Source organism: Seriola lalandi, unplaced genomic scaffold (assembly GCF_002814215.2).
Source record: "Seriola lalandi dorsalis isolate HSWRI2012SDOR001 ecotype SW California unplaced genomic scaffold, Sedor1 jcf7180002054689, whole genome shotgun sequence".
NCBI classification, from domain to species: domain Eukaryota; kingdom Metazoa; phylum Chordata; class Actinopteri; order Carangiformes; family Carangidae; genus Seriola; species Seriola lalandi.
The window spans coordinates 1402935-1430440 of NW_019525242.1; the positions used below are offsets into that span (position 1 = coordinate 1402935).

Genomic DNA, 27506 nt, shown 5'->3' on the forward strand with positions numbered 1-27506 from the left:
TGAGCAGAGTTGATAGAGTATCGTGAGTATCTGAGAGTAGAAAGCTGGACGGCGCCGTGAACTAGGTCTAACGACTCAACGATATATTTTGGGAAATGGCCGAGGCACAGACACAACCAAAGAAAAGACGTTCGGATGAATATATGGCGAGGAGGAGAGAAATGGAGAAGGAACGAACGAAGACCCGCATTTATATTGGGGAATCGATTCTCCGCCGGCAGAAGGGCTTCCAGTCCGATGCAAACATGGGGGGGGGGCTTGCACTGTTTTGTTTGGTATTTACTTCGAACGTCAACAGAAGTGACGTCATGCAGGAATGCATAGTGCACCTTTAATGTGATATTCAAAAGCTATGTCCTTGCTCTATTTCAATCACACACAGTTGAGTCGTAACTAGAATCACCGTCTCACAGTTGTACGCCTCCACCAACCAGCCAAGTTACAGGAAATATGGTCATTATGTCTCCTTCCTGAGCTACAGCATTGAATAATAGCCAGAAGTGTTCTTGCAGAACATTATGATGTCACAGTGAAGTTTACCATTGACCATTTGGATATAAAATGTCATCACTTCATTTTATCCTTATAGACATTTGTGTCAAATTGTGTCATAATTAGAGCATTAATTTGCCAGCTATGGCCGGAAACATGATTTGTGAGGTCACCGTGACCTTGAGCTTTGACCTTTCCCCGCCAAAATCTAATCAGTTCATAACTGAGATATCTTGCTCACGAGAATGGGATGGAGAGACAACCCCAAAAACATTAAAAGTCAAATTCAGATGCAAAAATTCAAGATAGAAAATTCCGATCTGAACATCCAGGACAGCGAGGAGAAGCGATGAAGCCTGAATTACTTGAGTCCCCTTCTCCAGTATTCTTTCCATCCGGAGCTTTATGAATTAATTATCTGTACAATTATAACAATATGGATGCACCTGCCTAAGTGTACAGTAAGATGCATTGTGAATGTGTCTCTCTGCTACCCACACAAACTAAACATGGTGGACAGGGCCCATATTTTCACTGTGTGTGACTTGTGATTGTTTGCAGATCATGTAGAGAGTCTGCTTGTTGGCTTTTTTTCAGTTTTTGAAGAATGTGTAGCTGGTTTTTAAAAAGTAATTAGAAAATGAACGCTGCAGGCTGTTTTTGATTATCACTGTCACAGTTGGATCTTAAAGCCACCTGGTTTCTGACATCAACAATTCCAGGTCATTGTTACATTACATCATTTAAATAAGGTCTGGTGGATCATTTGCTATCTGCTTCAGCCTTGGAAACACATGACGATCAAGAAGGAAGAAGCAGCTGCGTCACCGCTTTAGCAGTAAATGTATAAGAGTCTCCACTGATGGTCTGTATTCAGCGGCTCTAATGACCTCCTGCAGTGCCTTCATGTGCGCTTTGGGTATTTGTGCAACTCTCTTAGCACTGGGTATGTCTTTCTCTGATTCTGACTCCTATACAAATGTCAGTCAGGCATGGAAGAGTTTTGAAAAATGTCTTATATATACATATATATACAGGATATATATTCAAATATTCAAATTGTTCAAATATATTTGAACAATTTGCACAACTGGTATTCGTCAGGAGGAAAAGACAAAGAAAAAACGGTTCCCTACCTGCTCCTGATTTCACAAATAATTCAAATTAGTTTGGACACTGCGCAGTGATAGATGTGGTGTCAACACAAATTACTCACAAACAAATCAAACAATGTGGTGCGTGGACTTTGAGGCTTAGTGCTTTTTGCACCTCTTGCTGATGTTATTTTTATGAATCAGCTCATGAAAACCTAGAGAGCAGTGAAAAAAACTTTTTGTGGTGACAAAACAACAAAAACAAAAACAACAAAAACCTATCTGTATAAATGTGTCGGACTTGCTCCGGGGGCTAATGATGGTAGTGTGTTTGGTTAAAAGCGACAGACAGCAGGATGTGTTGAGAAGCAAAGGTGCTAACAAGCTCATGTGTCAGATAACGTTGCTGACACTGTCCAGCCATGGCTCTGCACTGATCACTCATCACTTCAGGAAACTTCTGAAGAGAAAAACTGAGTAACTGCGCAACTATTAATGCTGTTCTTACTGGGAGCATTTGTGTGCATGCTCTGGGGGTATTGTTTCCTGAAACTTATGGCAGTATTATCATTTCCTTCATGTTTACACAATCTGCCGCTCTTAGTGACGCACTAAACTATTATTAACGGTATTTCTGCATTTTTTTTTCCTTCCTGTTTGAAAAATTACTAAATACTTTGCAATCCTCAAACAACATACAACTGCTCTAAGTGTTTTCATATCACAGACAATTTTAATGTTGACAATGACGTGTATATCAGAGATATCGGCTTTTCTCCCACAGAAACTGACCCATGATTACAATCATAACTCGGACAAATTCTGGAGCCTCTGGAAACCTTTGCATTCTCTCCTGCAGAGAATCTGATTTGTTTGCTTATCCCTGGTACGCAATGGTTGATTTTTTTCTTCTGTATGTGTTGTATATATTCACATTTTTGTATACAGCAGCGTCTGTTGTCCGTTTACTGTGGAGTTTGCTGTTTGCTTTGGAGTGTTGCTGTTTTGTTTGCCTCCCTTGTGTTGGGAATGGGTTCTATGGGATATCTATTAAAAGTTGAAAATCAATGAAAATAAAACATTTTTGGTGTGACAACCTTATCCTTTAAAAACTCCCGTTCTCAAAGATATAATTCTGCTCAGTTTCTTCTGTGGATTCAGGCTGTCTCAGTGTCTCCTGTCTCTTCATGTGATCCCAGACTGACTCTATGATGTTGAGATCAGGGCTCTGTGGGGGCCAGACCATCTGTTGCAGAACTCTTTATTCTTCTTGTCATTGAAAGTAGTTATTCAAGACTTTGGCTGTGTGTGGGGTTGTTGTCATGCTGGAGAATGACTGGTCAGATGCATCACTGATAGTGCTGCGTGATGGGTAAAAATCTAAACTGCAGAGAACTATCTGCCTAAAGCTTTTGCACAGTACTGTAGTTCAACATTTTAAGAGAGCGGTATGCCGTAACTTCCTGGATTCTCCACTGGTTGCCTGGCAGCCTCACGGTGACAAGAAGATGCAAGGTCCTGCACCCATCCAAGACACAGTCAGGCACATATTCCCCAGATAAACTACAACTAGGCATTTTTACACTTCAGTTTTTGTGCTAATTAACCGAACAGGATATAACATGGCGATTAGTTCGTTTTAGAGGTGCTGGTAGGTGTCTGTTGTTTCCTTTGGACAAAGCCAGAATTGTTATTTCCTCCTGCTTCTAGTCTTCATGCTGAGCTAACTGTCAGCGGGCTGCCTTAGTATTGAATGTACAGATATAAGTGGTATCAATCATCTCGCCTGACTCCCAGCAAGAAAGCAAATAAGCATATTTCACAAAATGTAGACATGACTAAGAGCTGAAGCGGAGAAGTTGGAGGAAGGAATGGAAAATGTATATTTCCCTGAAATGCTCTTTTTTTGTTTAAGCTTGTTTATTAAATTATTTTATGTATTTATTTTTATTGGTGTTTTTTTTAACACAGTGGAACTGAAAAGACGTCACTCTGTAAAAGGAATTAACAATGGAGACTACTGTTGCTGATTCCAAATAAAGGAAAAAATAAAAAATAAAAAACAAACAAACAAAAAACCAAATGCGACAAAATGTAAATGGGTATTTATAGTTAGTGAGTAAACACTGACGTATGTGGAAAAAACAAACAAAAGGACAGTTTTGAAATGATGTGTTTGCTTGTAGTGCTCTAACCGTACTGGTGGATGAGGCTCTGGCATTCCACATGTGATTCATTTGTTTCTTCCAAACATAATTTGCAGCCATTGCTTCAGTAAAAACATCTACGATTCGAAGAAGAAATTATGACTAAATCTCTGGCATTATCCCGGTCAGTCAGGTGAAGCGGGCGCTTTGTCTTCGACAGCTGATGGACAACTGACAGTTTCAACTAAGGCTCATCAGGGTGACACAGATTTTCTAACCTATTTAATGTGGTGCTGCTCTGCTTATTTTTAACCAAAGATTTTAGCAGTGATGAGTCAGAGAACATCTACAACCAGTGAATCATTGGATTAGGAATATTTTAAGGGTGGAGGTGATGGAAGACAGTCAAATTATTTGTTTGGAAAAGATCAGTAATGTCATGATATAAGTCAATATACTTGGCACAATCAGTTTCTTCCCCTGTGTTCTACTTGTGTTATATTTAAACCATGCACACACACACACACTCACACACACACACACACACACACACACTAACACACACTCACACACACACACACACACACACACATATGTATGTTTAACTGATAAGTGTCTTTGCTGATACTTCAGAGGGAGCACTGAATGTTCAATTCATCACTCCCGGTGTCCATTCATGGCGTTTCCAAGGACAACCAGGGCTTTAGGGATGCAATTATCCTTTGACATACATTGAAGGTACAGCCGCAGCAGCATAAACCTTGATGTCAGGCAGGAATAGGAATAAAGTAAACCCCAAATGACAAAAGCCGCACAATTAAAGCAGCCTACATGTTGTGTAAATGAATCAGCTGCATAAATTTTGATGTGCTGAAATAAATTTGAACCCTGCATTACTGATGATGGCGTGCATGTTGTATCGACATTAAGTCAATGGATTGTTTTCGTTGCACAGTTTAAAAAAATAAAATAGGAATTGACACAAGAACAAATGCAACAACGGTATAAAATATGCACCATCAAACACACAATAGACTGCACTGGCTCCATATCTGTTTCTGAAGGTTTCCCGGTGAATATGCCGTCTGTCAAATCACCCCTTTGCACTCTGTTTAATGCTGCACGTTACTACACATATCCATCGCATTACCGTTGTTAGTCACTAATATGCTGTTACTGAGTTTAAATTTATGGATTCAACAGTCAGGCAGCAGACATGTAGACGAAAGCCCTCATCTTATCCATGCAACTTTGATCATATTGGTCTCTCTACTGGTGAAACAGTGAGACCTTTTTTTATATAACACTCTCTTACTTTTCCACTTTATTTGATAGTATTCAGAGTATCCCTGACCTCATGAAGCCTACACAAATGTTATAACAGTTATGACGGTGGTAAATGTCTTGGCTTTGCTGCCTCCTGATCAGCAGAGCGTGCAGAGCTTCTAAATATAGCAGAGGGCCAATTAAGTGCATTTTCTTGCCAAGAACATCTTTGAGATGATAACTTTGAACAAGAGCAGTCATCCTTTTGTTTGGATTAAACATCACCTGCTAGCTACTGTGGCCTATTAGCACCTTGCCTCTGTGGGAGAGCACTTTCTAAAATTTCTAAATGGTCTCCAAGCCTCTAACAAGCCCTGATGGATTTTTTGAAAATGAGTCGTTGGAAGAGCAGAAAGGGAAGGGTTGAATATATCCGCAGACACACGTGCTGAGAGGCCTTTTGTTACAGCAGTACTGTCTGCAAGCAGCCACCACTATCCTGCCAGACCCTCCCATTTGCCCCAAAAGCGGGCTGTAGACCTGTCATCTCTAATCAGTCAGCCTGGTTGAGATCTCAGTCTAAAGCTGACGGCCCCTTGCATTGTTCCTCTGCCACCTAGCATTAGCTTGGAGGGCTAATATAGTTTATTCTTGTGTGTGTGTGTGTGTGTGTGTGTGTGTGTGTGTGTATGTGTGTGTGTGTGTGTGTGTGTGTGTGTGTGTGCTAATAATGTTAGCTGACAGTTTCCTTTTTTCTCTACTCTGACCAAAAGAAAATACAATGGGAAGACGATGCTTGTTTTCTACACGCTGTCGATAATCGTTAGCGGTTACGAACTCATTACATCACGATATAGACGAAGCTAATGGTAAAGTGTGTTTTCTATTTCCTTATCAATACAAATGCTTCAGTTTCGCAGCTGCATTATGAAGTTAAATGCACAATCGTTCAAAGTAAATCTACAGCACACACCCACACATTAAAACTCCACACACACATCTGCCTGCACAACATAATTTTAAGCAGGTAATTATTATTTCATGTTAACTGAGAGCAATTCATGGTAGCAAAACAGAGAGAACAATCAATAACATGCAATCTAGATGCAGATAGACAATAAACAGCGGGTCAACAACAAAGCTGTGATTTCTGTTAGTAATCATGAAACCATACTTCTATAATAACTATGTCAGACATAACATCTCATCCAATCAGGGCGATTCACCGGAAAACTTTAAATTTGTCGTCTGATCTGATTATTTCTCCCCGTAAAGATGTCACACTGCATGTACGTACAAATAATTAGCAAGCAGAAGGAACCTGGAATAAGATCTTCACTGCCCGAAAACCCCTTTAGCACAGAATTAAAAACTCAACATCCATGATTATTTAGAAAGTCTTTACCTTTGACAGCTCCAAACAGTCGACCACTTCAGCTCTTTACAAAAGATTAGCAAAATGAAATTGAAATATTATATCCCCATATCACTAAGACAAGATTCAAGGCTGGCAGGCCATTGGCCAAGACATGGAGTCATGTGGGCCGATGCATCACAACTCGTGACGTCACATTTGGCGTGTAACCCCGAAAATACTCCCCGGTTTGGACGGTCTAGCCGTTTCATCATCATGCTTTGACCATCGCATTGGAAAGTGTTCTCCTCTACATGGGCAGAAGACAAGATGGGTGCCCTAGATTAGGATGCCCCTCGGGGTCCTAGGAGCGGGGGGGGGGGTAGAGGTGGTGAAGAATTGAAATGGGTGCTTTTATATTCTGAGTGACACGTCAGTGAAGCCATCCAGCATGCTAGCTCAACACTACTGTGTGCTTGCTGCTAAAAATCGGCTTCTGTACTGCCCCCTCTGATCTGACGTACTGCGCCTTTCAGTTTACATATGATGAACAAACATCACCGTGGACCTTAAAGTCGCCCTTAAACAAATTCACCCATCCCTGCTTCGGTCTTCATTTACACACAACAAACCCCAGCATCACCCCACAGTGCTTTGGTTCACTGTCGAGCTCAATACAGTAACTCATAGACTGAATTATGTTATTGCGAAACAGTACTCATGCTGCCTCAGTCAGGTCATATTGCTACATACAAATGACCATACAGTGGTGATTTTATGCCACTGTGTAGCTACAAGCAAACTGAATGAGCACTAATCAACTCTGAAATTGAATGATTCCATTTTTTACCCAGACAGTCCCTGGTGTTTTTTTTTTTTTGATTGATCGATAACACATTTGTAATTACTTTCCAGGTCACTGGGAACGACACTTGCAAACGTTAGTCTTATCTTATCGTGCTGCTTTTATGTTTGTTTTATTCATTTCACCCCGTTCTGATAGCGCCGGCTCCTGTCAATGTCTGTAAGTCACAGATATGTGTTGTGCTGTAGCCATATTGATGGAGACAGACCCTGCAAGCAATATAAATAGTATCCTGTTTGTTTTGGGTGTGTGTGTGTGTGTGTGAGAGAGAGAGAGAGAGAGTTTGTGTGTGTGTGTGTGTGTGTGTGTGTGTGTGTGTGTGTTAGGTTTCATTAACTATGGAATAAACAATCTTTTAATCTTTTAATTTTTTTAATTTTAGATGTTAGAGGTTTAGAGGTTTTTTCTAATTCTAAGTTCATAAAATCTATTTAGCCCATGGCTGCTCCAAATACTAGTTGTATTATGAGATCAACTTCATGGTAATTTTGCAGAATTTGCAAGTGTTATATTTAAGATTTAATGGGCAAATGGTTCAGACTCGGCTGTATTAAGTACACTTGTCATGGTATCAGCTGAGCCTCTGCTACCCTCTTCCTAGTGTTTCAGCTACTTTTCTCCCCCGCTCCTCTCCTTTGTGTTTCTTGTTTCTCCCTTGTGTGTGTGTGTGTGTGTGTGTGTGTGTGTCTGGCCGTGGCTATCCAGTTCCTTCTCCCGCCAATCCACTTGCGCACTTGTGACTCATCACCTCATCAACCAGACAAGCGCCTGCAGTATTTAAACCCCGGCTCTTCACTCCAGTCTTTGCTACATCGTTCAGTTCGCCGACATGTTTTAACGCTACAGCCAACTACAAAGTTTTTTTGCCTGACTATTGCAGTGTTGTTTTTTGAGTGCGGTTTAACTCTTCTCTGCCTGCGCCTCAGGTTTAACTATGTCTGTCTTCCTGAGTTTGCCTGCCTCACCCAGCTCACTCTCCACTGCTCTGCCGTCTACCCTGGTTCAGCTTCCTGCTCTGCTGCCTGTGCCGCTGCCCTGTCACTACAGCTCCTCCTAAACCAAACCTTCATCACTACTAATCTACAATACAGAGCACTCTGAACTGTTGATAAGTCTCTTTTGTCTGCTAATTGTATTGAACTGTAGTGCAGGTCCAGAAACACTCTAATTTTAAGAAAATAATTAAGATCCCGATGCTGCATATGGGCCCCAAGTTGAAAATATTGTAGTGCTTTGGGCTGAAATGGTCAAAGTAAGGGAGGTCAACCTCGTAAGGCCAGCACACCACACACAGCTCCATCATAACACACTCATGGACACTGTTGCCTGATCCACGTGTGGTCACAGTCGGTGCTTTAATTAATGACGAAAAAGCTGATTAACTTATACAAAATTGTCTATTGAGGATTTATGTTACATCACTACACGCTGTAAAGATCCAGCCAAATGGACCTTACAGTTAGTAAAGTGTATACACATTGTGTCATCAGAGCTTAACTGTGTCTTAGTGTTACAGTTTATCAGTGTCATATTGATGTCACATCCCAAAGCCACACATAAGTGAACTTCACAGTCCACATATACTGTATGTTTCAGACTTGACTCCATCATACACCTGAAAATCCACCACCATTCATTCAACAGAGAAACTAGTGTCTCTTTCTCTAAGATGAAACAATCTCTGGTTGAGCCTCAGTGCTACACATGCATTAACCAAACTGTCTTCACTTTAATTTTGTCTTTAGGCAAATAGAGGGATCAACATTTGATAATAGAGATAATCCAATTTGCCCACAACCGTTTAAGATATATTAGACAGATATATTATTCAGGAATAGTCTTTTTGAATCTGTTAATTATTGTTTAACTTTATTCATTTAGTCTGTAAAATGTCAGGAAAAAAATATATAAAATAAAAAATAAAACTCCATAACCATTTACGAGAGCTGAGGGCCACATTTTCAAATTGCTTGTTTGCTTGACCAGCACTTCAAAAACCAAAAGATATTTATCTTATAATAATATAAAACTGAGAAATGCCGAAAATTCTCACTTTCTTCTGACTGGAACCGGAGAATGTTTGTTCATTTTGCTTGATAAATGGCTGTACGAGTATGGACTAGAAAAACTTTGGTCCAACAAATGTTTTCTTCTGTTTTTTATTTATTTGGATCGTCTGATTAATTGACTATTCCTTTCAGCGTGTTTCAAATAGTGTTTTCATGTGAATATTAAATCTGCACGGTCAAATATGTTGTTTACAAAATACTGTGCATTAGACTACATTCTGCTGCAATGCAGTTGTGACCTTTACTAAGGAGCAGTCTGAAATGTGTTGATAAAATCATATTGGGTGTTGCATGATTAATTATCTACAACCTCCTGGAAAAGCTTCTGGCTGCGCTTGTAAATTAACATGGAGAGAGAGGAAGTGGGTTTTTTTTTTTATTTTACTTTCAAACACACATTTTAGCAGTGGGAGGAAAATATATTTGAAATGTTGAAATACTAAAAAGACATAACCATATCAACAGTAATCATACTGTAACTTCTGCTAATCAACAAAACGACAGTGAATCATTTACTGATTTAAGATGCTAGCAGCTGCTTGTGTATGCTTATGATTACTCTGGAGCATTAACTGTGGCCCTCATGACTTTAGTATATGCAAAAACTTGTATTTTGGTTTTGGTGATAATGACAATAAATCATTTTGTCATGAAGCTGTAGATAAAAATGGGCTTTAATATTTCAGTACCGTGCTTGATCCACTATAATATCACAGTAACCAGCGTGAAACAGGCTCCCCGTGTCTGTGCTTCACGATCCCAGATATTATTGTAAGTTACGTATATGGTACCCACTCCAAGGACCTATCAGGTTTAAGCTATTATCTTTCCTTCTAGGGTTAATACAATATCCACCTAGACCTTGATCTTTTCAGAGGATGAAAAGGTCAAGTCAGGTAATAATCAGAGTGAGACATCAGGGGATTGTTTTACAACAAAAAAAATTCCATCTTACATGTATGTATTCTTCTGAAAGCCATTACGAGGGGTTGAGTGACAAAAGGGAGGCCAGAGAGGTCAGCTTACTCTAAAATGTATCATTTTCTCCTGAACATAGGATTATTCTTGTTTCTGAAGTGTGACTGAGGAGGCAACAAAAAAAAAACATCATTAGACCGCACATCCACAAAAAAGAACCATTAAAGTCTAAAAAAGTGAACAGGAGTCCTTCACATAGATCCAATATGGCTTTCCAATTAAGCGGGACAATTCACTCAACAGGGAGCGCATTGTTCAGTGATCTTCAGGCAGTGGATCTAATTTAATTCGCAATGACACTTTTTCATGCATTTTCAGTAAAAACAGATCAGGGGAATCCAACCTTTATTCCTCCTGAGAGCTACTTTGACGAAATGAAAGTGGCTGAGAGCTACTCGTGTCTTATGTTGATTGATCAGTTAATGTAACATCATCCAAAAGAGTTGCTAACGCCGCATGTCGCCTACAGCAAACCTGACATAAACAAACTTGACAGCAGCATAAGTAATTTGACTGACAACTGTTAAACAAATAATTATTTGGTGGGTATTTGATTTGATTGCATTTGGAGCTGATTTACAGAGTGAAGGTCCCGTATTGTTTAAAGTGAGATTTCCATATCTTTTTTTGATTATAAAGCAGGTCTAGGTTCTGTGAAGCTTAGCTACGTTTTCATAGCCTCGCCTGTTAGCTTCACCTGATCTCTGCCTGCACTGCAGCTTCTCCACTGAATGGATGTTTACAATGTGGCTTCATTTGCTCGACACGAAGTCAGTAAATGTGTGTAAACTTGTCATCGTAGGAACAGCGGTTACATAACCTTTGAAATGAGCCGTGCGCGTACACCATAGGTGCGCTCCGGCACGTAAACAAACAGCACCACACCTCTGCACGTGACAGACAAAAACATGACAGATCCAAAGGCAGATGAGTGGCTGCATTTCAGATTCAAAAACTGAAGACAGTGCAGAGCTGGATGAAAGCAGAGCCGTATGTAAGATGTGAAGAAGAAGCCATGTGTACCTGTTCACACACAGTGTAGCCGGTGCACTGGGTAAATTAACAACGCACATTATATCTATTATTTCTTGAGTCTAAACTGTTGGTCATGTTAAAGAGAAAGTGCATTAATGTGTCCATTTGTAATGTAAGCATTAATGCAACCATTTACAGCATTAGTTCTCTGAGAATCTCATTCATATCCAAGACAAATTGATATTGTAACTTAAATATCTCTAACTGAATTTATATCGAATCTGGAATCAAATTGAACTGGGACCTTTGTGAATTGGAATTGAATTGATTCAGTAAATCAGTGGCAATACCTAGCCGTAATTTTTATTCAATCACTCAGAAGACAGTCAGCCTCTCTTCTGATTGGCTCACTGACCTGTTGTTACTATAGCTCCAGAGAGAAGCCTGAAAGAGGAGATGGTTTTTGGTTCTTAAAACCACAAATATATCTTCTTATGGATCAGGATCACTTCAAATAAAACTCAGGAAAAGTAAAATATCTTTAATGTTTGTTCTAAGCATCCATGGTCCATAAGTATTATATTCTCTCAACCTTTGGGCATGTTACTCCGAAGGGGGGAGCAAGCTACTGAAAGCTTGCGAGTGATAAATCACAGACCTCTGTAATAGCTAATATTAACAGAAGGAACAAAGAGAATCACAAAGCACATGTTCAGCCCAAAACAAAATGACTTCCCCGAAAGCAGCATCCTTCTTTAGCTTCGGTGCCCACAGCACTGTCTGAACTCTCTAATTGGATCCCACCACAAGCCATATACTCACTACATCCTGTAACATAACATATTACCAGTAGGTGAGTATCCTGTCATGGTAGGCTGTCAGACAGCTCTTTGCTGCATGTTTTCTGACCATACCTCTTATTCAACAGTACTGTTCACTGACAGTGTTTGAAAGCTTTGGAGACTGTCCTCCTGCCAGCAATGTAAGTGGTATAAAGGGAGGGTATATTGTATAGTCGATAATATTGAATGGCTCAAGTTGTTAGACTAAACTATTCTGTTTGTACCTTAGGCATTGTTACAGAGCATAACATATGATCCACATTCATATTGCTTTTGCTGAGAATGTGAACCTAACAGGCCCGTCTACACGGAAAACATTTGCCTCCAGGGAGGGAAGAGAGCGAGCCTCTACATTTCTCTGTCATCCCTAATTTTAAATGTATAATTATAATACCTGTATTTTTCTTTATTTTGTCAGAAAATGTTGTAATCTTAAAATAGTTTTGCTGTATGTCTTAAGACAAAGTCTGTAACAAATGAAATGCATAATTCAGAATAAAAAAAATAGCGAAAGCAGGCACGGTGCTTTGTGATAGTGGAGCGAGGAAAAAGAGCACAGGCCACATGTGGCTCATTGACCTGCTGGACATACACACCAGCAGTGGATCATCTACAGCAGCAGGGTCAGGGCAGAATGAGATGCAGCTGGATGCTCTGGACACGGGTGTCACTGGCAAAGCTTTGGTCACATGGAGGCACATGGAGAACAGAGATATGGGGTTTTGTCACATTGCATCATGAACTTTTCAGGACTGGCAGATGAAAGTGGAATCACAAAAGAGATGCTTCAAATTAAAGGTGCATGTTCACTTATGCTGATTCACAGTGATCATGATCACTGTTCCTTAATATAAACAGGGAAAAAACAAACGTGTCTTCAGTCATCAATAGTATATAATATAATAATAATAATTGAGTACGATTTAGTGTGTGTACTGTACACAGGGTTCCAACTAACAGTTGTTTTCATATGTTGTCGGATCAACTATCAAAACTACAAAAATATTCAGTTTGCAATGACGTAAAAAAAAAAAAACTGCAATAAAAGAAGCTGGAACCAGGGAATTTGGTACATTTTCTAATATGATTAATAGATTATCAAAACAGTTACCGATGAATTTTCTATGAATAGAGTGCCGCAGGAATGATTCCTGAAACTCTGTAATTAGTTAGCATGTTTTATTCTATGACACAAATTATGTCAGTAAAAACCCCAGTCCTGATTTCTCTAAGCTTTTATGTCTCTTAAAAAGGCCAGTCACTAAATGAGATTACAGAGGTTGTCAGGGGCGGTAAACATCATCACAGCGAACATTAAAACTGCTCTACTCACCAGTCCACCTTTACAGCCTGGTTGTGTTTCAATTTTGTAAGAGGAAAGGCTTTTGTATATGTATTTTCATAGCCTAACATTATCTTTTTACTTCTGGTGATTACATTTAGGCTTCAAAAATCATAAACGTGGTGTTCATTAGTGAAGATTATCCCGCTGAACAAAACATATAAACATCATAAACTTTTGTTTTTTTCACAGTTCATTTTCTCCAGTTATCCAAAGACCAATGTAAAAATCACATTGTTTAGTCAAGGGAACCAGGGTGATGCTAACTTCCGGGTTGGCCTACAAAACAAATTGTTTCAGCTGTAGCTTTACAGTTGTCTCACATGTGGTCAATAAATCAACTTCACACTCCCACAGCTGTTTTCAGTAGCTCTGGCTGATTAGACCTCAGGTCAGATTGAAGTTGTACAGCCACTCAGCCTTGAGAAGAGGTCCAATCAGGAAACAGAAGTGTAAAACCTGTGTGAGTGGACTGGTGGGTGTTTCACTACTTTGAGCTGATTTCTTTGTAAGCTTATTCAAACCATTAAGAAAAAGCTGCATCAGCACTGCAGGATCAATAACAAACTATTCTCACACACGCTGGTCCTATACGCACAAAAAAAATATACACATCACCACTATCATTATCTATAAATGTAGATACTAAAGAGCAAGCGGAATTATTCAGTAGCTGTGTTCATTGCACATTACTGAGCTTATTACCTAAATGTGCCTTACTGAGAGTAAATATGCCACCTGTGGTATATTACCAGGAAAAACATATTAATAGTTTCTTGCATTTGGTAGATGTTGCTTTCATACATTTTTCTTCTCTAATGATAGAAGGGAAAAAATGCAGCTTTTGGAGATAGAGTACTTAAATAACCAAATAAATGACATCGTCTGCCCTTTTCAATATCCTTTTTAAAGTTATGTTGGCAGCTCCAAGCAAAAGGTAAATGTTTGAACATCCTTGACTTCAAAATCCAGAATCATGTCAAATCATGTTTGTCATCCTTCTGGTCTGTGATGCTTTATATGAAAGGAATATGAAAGAAGGAAGCAAAAAAAAAAAAAAGTGTATCTTTCTCTGGATGCTGCATTTCCTGGCAGCTCATGAGAAGACAGTTTGTATTCAAATGTTCAATTCAGATCATCACTTTGGGCAAGTGTACATACCCGGTGCCAGAGTTTAATTTTGGTAATTGTGTGGTTATAGTGGTCTCAATTTACCACTGTGTTAAGGATGGTAAAGATAGTAAGTATCAAACAATTAACAATATGGTAATTCCATGCAGCTGCAACACTGTGAAGTGCAATCAGCTGCACCCTGGCTTTTTGTTTAGTAAAAGCAGACCAGTCTGCAGCTATTTCCTCTGACTGAAGCCGACCTGTCAGCAGCAGCCCAGTCAGTCTTTTGCTGTGCCCAGTTACGTACTTTATGTGGAGCAACACATCCAGTCATTGTCTCTCTGAGTGATAGCTGAGCTCTGACAGTCACAGTTTAAGACAAGGGGGGACGGGAAAAAAACAGCAAGTGACAACAATAAAACAGCTTGTCATCCAATAAAACCAGTTTATTCTGCTCAAAATGACAGCTGCACTATTTTAATCAGTCGAGACTGAAAATATAATTTGTCAAAACAAAAGACTCTTTATTTACAGTCCAGACTGTATTTAGACAATTTCTTCAGGCTCTGTGCTTCAGCACATTCAATTTGACATAAAATAACGGATGCTACATTAAAGTGACAAGTCTCAACTTTAATTTGAGTAGGTTTACATCAATGCTGAAAGAACTGCTATGTTCCCAGATTGGGCAGCTGTGTGTTGTTTAAATGTTAGTTCACGCACAAAAGAGGTGGAGTCAATATGAAGAATAAAGAGGAGACCATGCAAGTGAAGAGATAATAACGAGGCTCCAACTAAAAAAAAAAAAAGGCTCCTATTAGAGAGATATCAAAGGTAGTTGACCAAAATCAACAGTTGGGTAGAATCTATAAAAGCAGGTGTGCACATAAAAACTAGAAAATGACCTGGTTGACTGAGGAGCACAAGTGTTGTGGCTGTGCAGAAAATGATTTGTGTTGGAAGAAAAACCTCTTTGTGACACAGCAAGTCAACAATTTTGTACAGGATGTAGGCGGACAGAAGACTTCATGACCTGGGTCCGTAATCACAAAGCATTTTATTTCACCACTAAGAGTCCTCCTGAGTCACGCTAAAAGATTTTACCACTTCACAACGCCGCTGACACCAACTTTTAGTAAGGAAGAGTGAAAACTCCCGAGCCATGAGTGTGACTGCATTGCTATGAATGACGTCAGTTTTCATGGACGAGCTCCCTTGGAGGAACCACAGCGACTGGTTGATGAAAGACACGTGCAACATCCCACAGTAATAATTAAAAAAAACACTGAAAAATAAGCAAATACAAATTAAATAGTAACGAATTAGATGCTGTTTACAAGAGCAGTGCATTCTCCAAAATGCATATGTATGATAAGGATTGTGTCGACCCGGGAGAATTTAATTTTACTATAAAAACTTTGGTCAATTCTCTCAATGGAAAAAAAGAAAAAAGAAAAGAAACCTGTCCTAGACGACCTAACTAAAGCTAACTGGCAGCCACAGTCTGTTGAACCGGGAGCGTGTCTATGTTCCCACAGCCCTAACCCTAACCCTAATTTTCAAAAATTTCTGTGGAAAAAAAGTTCTAAGAAATGTGGGAACATAGGGCTGACCCCGTTGAACCTGTACCTGTTGTAATGTAGCTGTGGTCTCAGCTGTGGGTTGAGGTGTGTGAAAACTGTCCCCCACCTGCAGGAATATGATCCTTTCAAACAGCTGATCAGGTCACTCTCCATTAAGATCCATATGAATCGCCTGTAGATCCTGGACGCTGTGCAACAATGTCTACAACCGTACAGGCAGCATCGAATATAACCTGTGTGTCGATGGTGTGATTTTGTTTTCCTGTTTACAAATACCTCCTCCTCCATCTCTGGCACCGACCACAGCGGGTGCACCGACCGTGAAGCTGCTTTATTTCTCTGCAGTTGTTGAACATCTAAAATAAATCATATGAATCGTCCCATGATGTCACAGCGCATTTATTGTTTGGTGGATATATCGGCTTCTCTCTGTTGCCAAGTAACGCGGCGTTACCGAACACTTAATATCCGCACTGATTGGGTTGTTTCAGTTGGTAGGAGATGTTATTGCACCTTCACAAACTCCACGACGATCATTATTCCCTCATGACTGAGTCGTATCTTTTAATTAATTCAGCATCGTGTAAAGTTTCCAAAACACTTTGACGTGGAATGACAGCAGCCCTTTTACGATTGTTGGTGATTTGGTCTTAGTGAGTTAGGAGTCCTCTCCACTACTTGTAACATCTCCCAGATTTAGGAGCTACCTTTAGCGCTAAGTGGCTTTGCGAATAGCTCTTAGTTAAAAAAAAAAAAGGGCCCATTATTTTAAGGAGTTTCTCCTAAATCAGCAAGTTAGGAGCTACTTTTAGCCTTAAGATGCTTTGTGAATACGGGCCCTGATCCTCAGAAGGTTCAACACAACAAAGAAACACTGGTTAACCTCAAAAATAGAAAGATCAGGCTGCAGTTCACAGAGAGATAAAAAAGGAAACTATCAAAAGGAATGTATGACTCCAATGAAACCGATACACTGGCATTTATTGATGATGTCACTGCTGACGGAAGCAACAGGATGAATGCAGAGGTATACGGGATCATTCTGTGCTCAGATTCAGCCAAATGCATCAAAACTCATTAAACATTTGATCATTCAGCAGGACAATGATTCTAAACATACAGCCGAAGCAACCACAGAGCTTCTGAGCGTGGAGAGGTGGAACCTCCTCCACTGAGTCAATACACTGATCTCTGTCTGAAAGAGCTGCATTCCACCTGCTCTATGTGTTACAAGGGTTATATTGCGACCATAGTTCTTTCAATATTGATGTAAACCTACTCAAATTAAAGCTGACACTTGGCGCTTTAATGTAACATCCATTATTCTTATTTCAAATTGAATGTGCTGAAGCACAGAGCCTGAAGAACAAAAACGGGTGTAAATATTTAGTCTGGGCTGTATATGGTAAAGTAAAGTGAAGCAGAAAGAAATGTCAGAGGAGGCAGTTTTAAAGCTCCAGTGTATCTTTAGTGTGTGTCTGTATAGTATGATCGTTTTCTCTTTTGTTTGAACTCAACATTGGTTACTTGTGCAGTAATAGTACAATTCTGTTGGATGTTTTTTTTTCTCTTGGATCAAAGTCGGGTTTAGAGGTCGCCGCCTACAGCAACACATAATGAGATGCAGTTAAAATACTCTTTACACAGTTACACAGTTGCGATTTGACTATACTCAATAAAATCTACAGTGTGCGGACTGATGAGTTCTGTTTTCACAAAGCCATGCGCCACTGTCCTGACATCTCCACTTGTCCGATATTTTGCCAAAGAATAAGGACAACACACACCAGCGTATGACATCAGTCTCAACATGCGCATCCCTTGTTTTCAATGGGAGTCCACACCAGCTGTGTTTTGATGCGCGTCAACCTGCAATAACATCTGTCAACTCTCTAGAAAAGCAGCAATTTTATCCATTCGCTCCAAATTTGTCACATCCCAGCTTCTGTACCTTGACTATTTCTTCTGTCTTTCTGACACATCCAGTCTGGGCTATGGGCGTATTTTGATGGCTGTTGACGCAAGATGCTGATGTGCGTTGCAGTTTAGTCTGATCAGGGACAAAAGTGGCCTTTTAAGTAGGAGTAAACAAATCAAATCTTGATGAGATTTGAAACGAACAGATGCTCATTTAAAAAGTTTGCTACGTTATCAGTTTAAAATACCACAGTATATGTCAATGGAGTTTTGTCCTCTTATGAAATGTTTAAATAGTTTAGTGTCAGTTTAATGACACTGTTCATCTTTCCAAAGCAGAAGCAAAACTTATCAGGGACGCAGTCTACCTCATGGTGCATGGAGCGATGTCTATGAGAGCAACATTACTGAATAAAAAGCCTCAGTGAACCCAGAAGCAGCGTCGCTAGCAACAACAGACTTAATCCTTCTGCACCTAAAATTTTCATCACCCACCACATGTAGTAGCTGACCTGTGCTGCTCCCTCAAAACTAAGGACTGACCCTTGAGTTGATACTTTTGTGATATTCAAAGTTAATGCAAAATTTAAGAAAACTGATAGTGTGACACAAATTTTAAAGACATCTACTGGTAGAAGTAGCCAGTCAGACAGAGGCCAGCAGGCGGCTGTTTAGCTGCTGTTTGGCACCTGGTAAATCCCCTGCAACATTTTCGACTTAAATAATGAGTCTCCCGGATCAGGTTCAGCCAGTTCTTTAATAATTGACTTCAGTGCATTTCTGCAGAGCTTTAGTGCTCCTCCTCGGCTGGTTTGGGGATAATGCTGAACCTAATAGCAAAATAATGACAGCAGAGCTGCAATATGATATTTTAGTACTTAACAAGTTGTGTAAGAGCTTTATCTGCTACCACTGAGTGTGGATTCATCAGGTCTCAATGAGCTGTGTGTGTTAGCGTGTGTGTGTGTATGGGATTGAATTTTTGATGATCCTATGTAGAGGAAGTCTTGGAAAGACAGTGAATGCATAAGCCTCTCCTCCTTCAACAGGATGCACAAACCCTTCCTCTGTGCTCCTGTCGATGTCAGTTATTCCCCAGTGGTTCCCATGGCACTGCTTTGTGACCTGCAGCACTTGTACTGGGCAGTTAACCCATAATATCAGCAACTATATCAAAGTGAAAAGTGAAATTGCTGAGAATGAGCAGTGGTTTTTATGTATGACACAGCACAAGCCTCCGTGTTTTAGTTTGATGTACTGCACTCGTTCTTATCTTGTTCTTGATCAGATATAATCTTGTTCATAATTAGTCAACACGCCATCAGCCACAGATCCTTCTGTGCTCAAAGTAGTGATGTTGTCTGAGACAGCGCTACTTACTATTATCCTCATTTATCTGAAAATTGAAAGAACAAAAAAGCAACATGCTCATGAAATCTGTGGTAATTACTACACTTGAATGTCCCTGAGCATTTAGACTAAAAACATTATTTTACTTAGAACTACAAAAACAAGCTGCTCTCCATATCACCGGATGTAATTGAATCCACAAAGGCAGAAGAACCTCTTTGAATCAGCGCAAATAAAGATTTAATATGTGATCTTAATCTAAACACTCCAGGTGGTGAGATCCATTTTCAAAGCTGATTATTCAATTCATTGGATAATTATATTAATGTGTCTACTTTTATCTGACCTGATGTGTTGTTATGACGTCAGGTCATTCATTCGACCAGTTTACATGGTGCTTTTCAGAGATAGCTGTCTGAAACGTATACATGTGTGTATTAAATATCAGATGTGTTTGTGTCTAGCTAATCTGCCGTATTCAACAGACAAAATATTATGGCCAGAGGTAAAGGAGGCACAGTGCTTTTTGCCTATAGGGATATGACAGGAAGCCTGGATCTGCTGACTTAGTCGTATCAGTCCAAAGCAGTGCTCTGCAGAGACAGCCGGCTTAGATTTTCTCTTTTCTCCGGATCAGTCTGTAAAGCTTTGCTGCATGTATTAATAGTCAAAACACACAAACATGTATGCACCGGCACGTACAAACATGCTCAAAGGAACTGGTTCAAAGATTTGAATACAAACAGGCAGATAGACGGACCAGAAAAAACTTGAAAGGAAACTTGTGCACTTTTATTTCCCTTCCTCCCCCTGACTGTTTTGATGTTTTTTCTCTGAAATGAGGCAATGATGTTGGACTGAATGCCTACATGAACCTTAAAAGAGAGTTGAAGATAAGTGATATCAGTCACAGCAACACATACAGTATGGGCTTAACTCGGACATTATAGTCCGCTGTGTTTAGCTGGTGGCCGGTTCCACATTTTGTTTGTTATTTTGATGACTGTATATTAGGAAATCAGCAGAGGAAGAACAGTGAACTGCTCATAAGTAAGACACTGATTCTCCTACCAGTGGGAGACTTGGTTTGTGACCAACCTACAGGACTGGTTGTATTGGCAACTCTTCTGCATGGGTATTTGTATATTCTATAATATGTATAGCATAGTCCTTCCTTCCCTTGCAAGTACTATTCCAAGTTTAGTTACAGTCTAGCAGAAATGTTGTGAGTTCAGCATCAAACTTCATTCCTTTACTCGCCGAGAGCTGCGTTTAGTGGTGGGAAACAACGCCAATGTTTTCTTGTGTCAGGTCTTTCCTCCTATTGACTTTAGCATGATAACCAGCTAACCCGGCCCATATTGTCACCTTCTGACAATGACTCACTGCAGCCTCCAATCTGCCGTGAAGACTCTGCTCAGAGGATGTATTACAACCTCTTGTCTTGTAAACACAACAGTGGCTGAAGCTCTTGTCAAGCGACAATCATCATCACCCGCCTCTGGCTAGAAAATGCGTTCGGCAGAGAAAACTTACAAATAGCGTTCCTTGTTTAAAAGCAATGTTAGCAGTGTTAGAAAGCTGTCTGGAGTGAAGTTAAGTGCAATTGCTAAAAATACAGCAACATCATTTTAAAGTGAAAGTCTGGTGATAATACAAAATAAGAATCAGTTGCAGGGAGTGTAGTTAGAGCTGTTTGACAGTAAGAAGTTCACTGATGTACACTCATCTGATCTGTACATTGCTGTAAGTAGCTCTCTCTATATTACTGATGATTTTTTTGATCCCTGCAGCGTTAACTGACAACATTTGAGTTACATAGATAAGTCAGTCAGAGAAGGTAAAAAGCAAACTGTGTCCCAGTTCAGAGGCTGCCTCTTTGAAAGTCCATGTTTCAAGGCTGGATATGTCATTACAGCTGACAAGGCTGTCCCAATGGCTCCACCAAACACGGCTGTTATATATTGCCTGTATTTTTGTGCCCAAATAAGGCACATGCAACTGGGGTGTCCTTCACAGTTCATGGAAACCCTCAATCCATAGTGCACTTGTTGTTAGTTTAATTTTGACATCAGGCTTTCTAATCAACTTTGGGAGTTTTGGAAATGACGTGAACATATCAACAAGATCTTTATCAAAAGTCACTGGACAAAACCATGCGACAACCTCTGGGGTTGAAAAATGAAGCCAACGTGGAAGTGCCAAAAACAGCCGGTGAATTTTTATATAACTCAACCGTTTATATTTTATTAAGGCTTAAAGGGCGTGCCGCTTTGGGTGACAGGTGGGGGAGTGTATGATTGCCACAGACCGGCATGGGCCAAAGTCTTTGCTCCACATATGCCCACCTCTTTGCCCATTTTTGGATTAGCTGGGAGTTGGGCACAGTTAGGCACTGCCAAGATGGCTACAGCAGAGCAGCCCAATCTGAGCTTCAAAAGGCTACATCCATCTTTCTATAAAATCTATGGACAAAACATGACGTTAACTGGACCAACAAACAGCCACTTTCAGTGATTAAGGACTGGATTATAAGCATACAACCCACTCTTTATTTCACTGTACCATTGGTACAATATTTATCCATCTTAAATTGAAATGAAAGATCATGATTCATAATGCAAACTCAGTCAGCAATGAACTTGCTGGAGTCCACTGATTTTTAACATTTTGTTGGATGTTTGAGTGGAAGTACCTCGCTGCACAAATACACTTGAGGTGTTGATCTCTGTGAGGCTAGACAGAGTTATCTGGGAGGAGGTGCATGGTTGATTTTGGTCCACTAATCTGTGTTTGTGCCTGATAGCATTACCTGATAAATACAATAATTCCTACACTCAAGCTGTCTTAACAGTGATACAAAATGGTGTTCAGATTTGTTTATCTAAGAGCTTAAAGTACATGTGCTACTCTGTTTTCTCCTCAAGGCCTTTTTGTGTATTTATGAAGACTCGACACTGATGTGCTATTTTCAAATCTTTCTGTTTTGCCTTTTCTTGGTAACACCTGACTGCTTGAAAGATCACAGAAGCTGTTAGTGACAAAGGGTAAAATCTGCCTGAAGGGCTCCTCACACTTTACAGTTTAGAGTGGTGAAGTGGACTTGTTCGCAGGAGTTCAATTGTTGACAGATGTCACAATGACATGACAAAATCAGTTATGAATCTGAAGGCTGATGTGTGTACTTCATGCGTGTGACTAAAAGCCGACTAAGAGTAGATGAATCAGCCGAGAACCAACACCTGCCTCACAGTACACAGAGCAACAGTAGGCCGGCTATTAAGCTTCACAACCTCAATCTTATCTTAGAATGACCAAACCACAAAATGGACTATGATGGAAGTAGAGACAGGTGATGGAAACGGAGGGCAGCTTGACACCAGACAGTGTGAGGCAGGGCAGCGTTTCTCTTGGCTGCTCCAATACACTCAGCTCCGGTGTCCTGCTGACAGCAGTAGGATTTCATGACTGAGATAAGAGCAAGACACCAACTTTTACTTTGTCATATGTCTGTTTTCAAATTCAAGATGATGAACAAAGACATTAAAATGTGAGCTTCTTGGTAAAACATGAGAGTCATGTAGAGGAGAAAGGCGTGGGAGCTGAGCTGACACGACATGTGCACAAATGAAATGATATATTTCTTCTAGTTGTAGATAATGTATAATTAAGAAAAGACATTAGTAGTAATGTTGAGTGTTTATAAAAAAAAAAAAGAAAAATAAGCATGAAGCAGCAAATACCTGACAAGTTAAAATACAAAGATACTGAAAGTTAACCTCGGCTTTGCTACACGACAGATTGCTGCAACAGAAAGCTGTTTTTGGCTGTGGTGCACAAGGTTCACTCACTGACTCTGTCTCTTACAGAAGTGGTTCTGCCGACTGAGACGGATTTTCAGTTTGCAATATCTGCAATGACAGGTAGGTAAACATCCTCGAACCCTGTTAGAGTGCTTCATGGCTTGTTTATAGACCTAAATTTATAGTAAACAATGTTTGTGAAAGGAGCTCCAAAGACTGATAATGACACAATTTAACGGAGCCTTTTTAACGTAAGAGAGGGAGCTATGAATTCTGATGTGTGATTATGACTGAAAGTTGTGTATATGTTACTTTAATCAAAGCTACATGTTATGAGACAAACTGAAAGAGACAGACGGGAGAGAGATGAAGAGGAGGCAGGAGGTTGTGGAAAAATGTTGAGCATGCAATTTGTTTGTCATCCTGCCTTCCAACCAAACAAAATCACATCAGAACGTAGGGCTAATTCAAAATCATCCGACGCACGTCATTGTCAGTGGCACAGCCTTCATCAACCATCATCCATTATAAACTTCAAAGCAAGGGCACCTGCCTTCATAAACTCCTCTGTAATGGAAAGGAGTGAATCCCATCAATTTACCATTGACAGATCAAATGAGTCTCGTTACTCACCAGATTTGTGCTGGATGTTGTGTTCCCTGGGCATATAGGACACCAGAGCAGTGTGGTCTCACACAGACACAGATCAGTTCATCAGCCTTTGGACTTCCCTTCAGGTTGATAGCCAGCCCATGCTGAGGTCCAGAAAAAGAATAACATAAACAGAGAGGTTGCAACAGAGAGTAGGAAATCTCTTGATCGGATTTGTGTGGTTTTTTTTGTGTATTTTTATGTACAGGACATATACTGTATATCAACTATAAGGGGATATATTATCACATATATACATCATTTGGATATATGAAGATTATAACATGTATAAAATACCCCAGTAAAATTTGTATATGTACATACACTGTTGCCCATAAAGTTTGAATAATTTTGTTTTCAGACACAATCCTCTGTTTATTCCTATTCAAATGCATCAGTAATCACTTTTGACCAGGTGCAATGATTACATTATGTGTCCCAATTACCCAGGTGAAATAAATTTATGCATAACATTTGTTTGGCGCTAAAAAAATATTTAAAAAAATATTTTATTCCAACTTAATGAGCAACATTGTATATTATAAAAGACCCATATGCTGAATTTTTATATGGTTTTTTATATGGTTTTTTATATGGTATAACATGTTGATGATATATATTTATTTGATCTTTTATATCTTTAAATTATTAAACATACATATAAAAATTATATCTGTTTATATATGTTTTTCTTATTCATTTCTTGTTCATTTTTAAACACGCCTATCTTCCCGTTCTGGGAAAGTGGTCTCAGACTTTCTCAGCCCACTGTATATAATATCAAAATATAATGACATGATTTGGGATGGATATATATTTATGTAACATATGTGTACAATATAAGCAAACATACATGAACATATATATATATATATATATATATATTATTTCAATTTCTAAAAGGTTTCGTGTATAATTTTTACATATATGTTTATTATTTCATATGTCCATATATTTCATATATGGAAATTCTATTTATGTACATGTATACAGTCTTTTGTGTTTCCAGTTAATTATAATTTAATTTGTACATGCAGTGTTCTCCAGAATGATGTAACACTGCAAAATTGCTTTAAAACTGTATTGAGGTAGCCTATACATTATCAATTCATGGGTTGTTGTTCTTGGTGAAGCCTGAGTTTCTGCACAGGATCAAAACATGTTGAAGCAAACCTCAGTGTACATGGGTAATAAGAATAGGAAAGTGTGTCTGACCGAAGCGGGATCCCAAAAGTCTCCTAGCTTTTTTCTTCCAGGTCATGTGACCTGTGGCTGGCAGCCTTCCGACAGAACGGGGATCAGATGTCTGGCCGATACACCTAAACAGATCACACGGTCAAGACATGGAAACACGTTGGTGAGACAAGGTCATTGCACTGTCAGGCGTAGGCTGAGTCATGGGGATCTAGCGGATAGAATGGTGATGTACAAGGTATTCTGATTGTCCACTTGCTGATTCGTAACCACCACGCACAGCATCTCTGGCTTACACAGATGTTTTGGCTACTGTGTCGCCAAACAATTATCTCAGAGCTACATGAGCTGGCCATCTGACAAATCTATCAAAAAAAACCTTGAAAAACATCAGGGTGTTTCTCTTGGAAGGAGTTTCGATTTTCTCTTCACTAGTTTGGTTTGTCATCTGTTAGGTGCTGGACAGATAGTGGCTCAGAAACAGCTGCCTACAGGGGGTTGAAAGGAGCTATTCAGACTCAACATACAGTCAATATGCAGACCACAAATAACCATAATACTTAAAACACTAAAAATGGAACAAGAGCAACATGAGTGACCCCTTTACATTGCACATGATTCAATTAATGATAATATAAAAAATATGTATTAATACACTTAGAAGAAAGGTTGAAATAAATAAATGTAGAGGTAGAGAGAGTAGAGACAAAAAAAGACTACTTTCAAAAAGCAGCTAGATGCACATAGCTCACAGTGAGATAAACAGTTGATATATTTAGTCAGCATTTAATGCAGTGGGTGCTAAATCTAACTACTTTAGAAATTAGAGGTGTAACAAGCTATTCATACATGAATACATCAATTATTAATAAGGCTGATCCAATGAATTAATAAACAAAATGAAGTCATCACTCTGAAATCAGCAAGAATTCATGTTAAACACACAGAACTGCAATAATCAGATTCTCTCTCTGTCTCTGTCTGAACTGGTAGTTTCTACAACTACTGCTATGACTGTCATTAATACTGATGTTATGGCAGTTCTACAGTTCTGCTTTCATGGCTACTGCTGTGGTTGTCACAGCTACCACTGTCATTGCTGCTAAAAGTAGCATGGCTTCAAAACTATTCAGACTACTGTTTCTTTCTACTTTTCTTTTCTACTACTAGTCAGACCCCACCACCACCACCACCACCCCTTCAACATTAAAACAAGATATTTTCATCAAAACCTTTTCAGTATTAACATTGCACACAAGATTCCAGATAATTGCAATTTAGCCGGATGATTAGTTATGATTTACACACTGAATAGTTCTGAAGTCAAATTAGATTAGTTATGATTTACACACTGAATGATTGTGAAGTCAAATTAGCCTATGGAAATCTGTGGCTGAAGCTTACTTCACCTCTATAATAGATAAATGTGCTTGATAATTCATATTTAAATATGTGCATTACAAGGGTTGCTCCCGCCAAGTGTGAAAACCACAAAAGTGATTGATGAAAAGTGAAAGTTCTGATCATGACGCACAGTGTGGAGGAGGATAAGAGCTGCACCATTTACTGTGTGTGAATCAAATGCAATATGACCACTTACTTTGCTGCGCCTCGCCAGCAGAAGCGTATTTAGATCAAATCAATTGAGGAACTTGAGTTCAGTGGATCTGTTAGAGAGAGGAAAATACTGCTTTAAAGGCAATAGTGAATGTCTGAAAAGAGACACCATGCATTCCTCTGCTGTTCAAATGAATTATTACATTTCAGTTAGGAAACTCTGAATTAGGCCATTATTACTGGAGGACTCATCAGTGGAAATGTTGTGCTAATGTTTCTTACATTGTGCAGATGAGATCGCAGACAGCACTCCAGGGAGGGAAAGGGCACGAGAGGGATCCCTGTGAACGAGATCAACTTATTAAATTGGGTGTTATTGTAACTCAAGCTTTGCACAGTAAGAGCTCCCTCTGACGCCATCCACACACACTCCTCTGAGTAGTGTGAGCATACAGGTTTATTCATTTCCAGAAGCCATACAATACACACACACACACACACACACACACACACACACAGGGCTGGTGTTCCTGTATGTGCAGCCAAGCGTCGTCTCTTTAGAAGGGGATCACTGCCCTCTGTTGGTGCTTTATGTGACAAACCACATTCAGTTAGTTGATTTAACGACTTGCTGCTGCTGAACACAAGTTTATGTCATTTAGAACAAGTGATACAAGTATAACAACAGGAGAAATGCTTGTATATATTTTTTGTGAATGATAACAGATGTGCAACTTTAAATTATCAACCTATGAAAATTAAGTTTTGGAAAACAAGAAATTTAATGACATGAACTTGACATTAGATACATTAATACAATTTTAAAGAACATGGTAAATGAGACATGTACTTGTTTTTCATCAGAAGCTATTGAATTTTAAATTGCTGTCATGTCGTATACATGGTATTTTATG

At 39.4% G+C, this 27506-nt stretch overlaps 1 protein-coding gene across 4 annotated transcripts in view; it reads right to left on the reverse strand.

Moving 5' to 3' along the window:
• Window positions 1–27506, reverse strand: part of pcbp3 (poly(rC) binding protein 3) — a 75092-nt gene that overhangs the window by 22262 nt on the left and 25324 nt on the right. For all 4 annotated transcript variants that reach the window (XM_023423162.2, XM_023423160.2, XM_023423161.2 and 1 more), the window contains exons 2-5: window positions 26875–26933; window positions 26636–26702; window positions 25057–25160; window positions 23824–23945 (exon numbers count right to left, since the gene is read on the reverse strand). The gene's annotated coding sequence lies outside the window, so the exon portion shown is untranslated. The remainder of the gene's footprint in view (window positions 1–23823; window positions 23946–25056; window positions 25161–26635; window positions 26703–26874; window positions 26934–27506) is intronic.